The sequence below is a fragment of the Cebus imitator genome, unplaced genomic scaffold (genome assembly GCF_001604975.1).
Source record: "Cebus imitator isolate Cc_AM_T3 unplaced genomic scaffold, Cebus_imitator-1.0 Scaffold703, whole genome shotgun sequence".
NCBI classification, from domain to species: Eukaryota; Metazoa; Chordata; class Mammalia; order Primates; family Cebidae; genus Cebus; species Cebus imitator.
Genome location: NW_016108018.1, coordinates 572,223 through 574,309, shown reverse-complemented (window position 1 = coordinate 574,309; position 2,087 = coordinate 572,223). Strand labels below are relative to the sequence as shown.

The window sequence follows — 2,087 nt, the reverse complement described above, 5'->3', positions numbered from 1 at the left end:
TACTTACTATGAAAATGCTTTAAAATGCAGCAGGAGATGTAAAGACTCAAGTGTGTAGTGACAATGGCCATCAGAACACACTAAAGAATTCACACTGCTTCCCCCTTTACCTAGAAAAGGAAGCTTCTAGGCTACCCCCTCCTCCTCAGCACACTCCTCAAACTCCTCCTCAGCTGTGGTGTCTTGGTATTGCTGGTATTCTGACACCAGGTCATTAAGGTTGCTCTCGGCCTTGGTGAACTCCATCTCATCCATGCCCTCGCCCGTGTACCAGTGCAGAAAGGCCTTGCACCTGAACATAGCTGTAAACTGTTCGGAGATGCGTTTGAAGAGCTCTTGGATCGCTGTGTTGTTACCAATGAAGGTGGCCGACATTTTTAGCCCCCGGGGTGGGATGTCACAGACGGCTGTTTTCATGTTGTGAGGGAGCCACACAGCAAAGTAGCTGCTGTTCCTATTCTGAATGTTGAACATTTGCTCATCCACCTCCCTCATGCGACCTCTAAAAATGGCAGCCACGGTTAGGTAGCGGCCATGATGGGGGTCACAGGGGGCCATCATATTCTTAGCATCAAAGAGTTGCTGAGTGAGCTCAGCCACGGTCAGGGCCCGGTACTGCTGGCTGCCCCAGCTGGTCAGCAGGGCAAAGCCGGGCATGAAGAAGTGCAGCTGGGGAAATGGAACCATGTTCATGGCCAGCTTCTGCAGGTCGACATTCAGCTGGCCCGGGGCACGTGGTGACCCCACTCATGGTAGCAGACACCAGGTGATTCAGGTCACCGTAGGTGGGTGTGGTCAGTTTTAAGGTCTTGGAACAGATGTTATGGAGTGCTTCGTTATCAATGCAGAACGTCTCATCTGCATTTTCTATGAGCTGGTGAACAGAGAGGGTGGCATTGTAGGGCTCCACCACCGTGTCCGACACCTTGGGCGAGGGCAGGACGCTGAATGTGTTTATGATCCTGTCTGGGTACTCCTCCCGGATTTTGCCCATGAGAAGGGTACCCATCCCAGACCCAGTCCCCCCACCCAGGGAGTGGGTCAGCTGGAAACCCTGCAGGCAATCACAGCTCTCAGCTTCTTCTCTCACAACATCCATCACCGACTCCATTAGCTCCGCGCCTTCTGTGTAGTACCCCTTGGCCCAGTTGTTCCCGGCCCCACACTGACCTGTAAGGTAGTGCAGTCAGTCACTCGATGGCCAGGTATATGGTCATCAGTGGTCACCACCACAATGCAAAAAGCACCATTCACCCTGCAGGTGGAGCAAATGAAACCCTCTCCCCTAAAGTTGCAGGACAGCAGCCTTACCTGTTAGAACCTAGATCAGGAGCCAAACCTGAGACAGCCTAACAGACTTGCTGCAGGTGGCTCCTGCCCGTTCCCAGCGAAGGTCCTAGTCACCACCCCAGCTCATCTCCCTGCAGGGAGATCACATCAGCAGCTCCTCACCTTGAGGAGACAGCTGGGCCTTCCTCCCCCAAAGCCCATTTAGGAGAGAGAGATTGAATAATTCAGAGGATGGGAGGGTGTTCATGGGCCCCGGTTCCACAGTTCCCACAGAGATGACCTTGGGGCACTCCCCGACTTTGAGCTGCCCTGGCTAAGGAGGTGCACCCCAGTCCTCATCCACAGCTCACCAAAGATGAAGTTGTCTGGCCTGAAGACCTGCCCGAAGGGCCCTGAGCGCAGAGTCCATGGTGCCCGACTCCAGATCCACGAGCACAGCGCGGGCCATGTACCTGCCACCTGAAGGGAACGGGAAGGCATCAGTGAGGAGAGGGCTAGCATTCCCAGGAGGGTGGTCGGGGAAAGACTGGGGTCTCACCGCTGGCCTTGTTGTAGTACACATTGATGCCTTCCAGCTGCAGGTCACTGTCCCTGTGGTAGGTGCTAGCAGAGTCAATGCCATGTTCATCAGAGATCACCTCCCAGAATTGCGAGAGATGCAAGAGGCCAGACAGGCCAGGGCTGAGTCATGGAGCTCAGGGAGCTTGAGTTGCCCCAGTCCTTCTCCCACTTCCACCCCCACCCTCAGGCCGCTGGGTCCCTTGGTGTTCACTCTGGCAGCCTCGCCAGCCACCCAG

General features: G+C 55.2%; 1 pseudogene; it reads right to left on the bottom strand.

Annotated features, from left to right (window-relative positions):
* Nucleotides 1-75: 75 nt before the first annotated feature.
* LOC108296319 lies at nt 76-1,840 on the bottom strand (annotated as a pseudogene).
* Between the last annotated feature and the right edge of the window lie 247 nt (nt 1,841-2,087).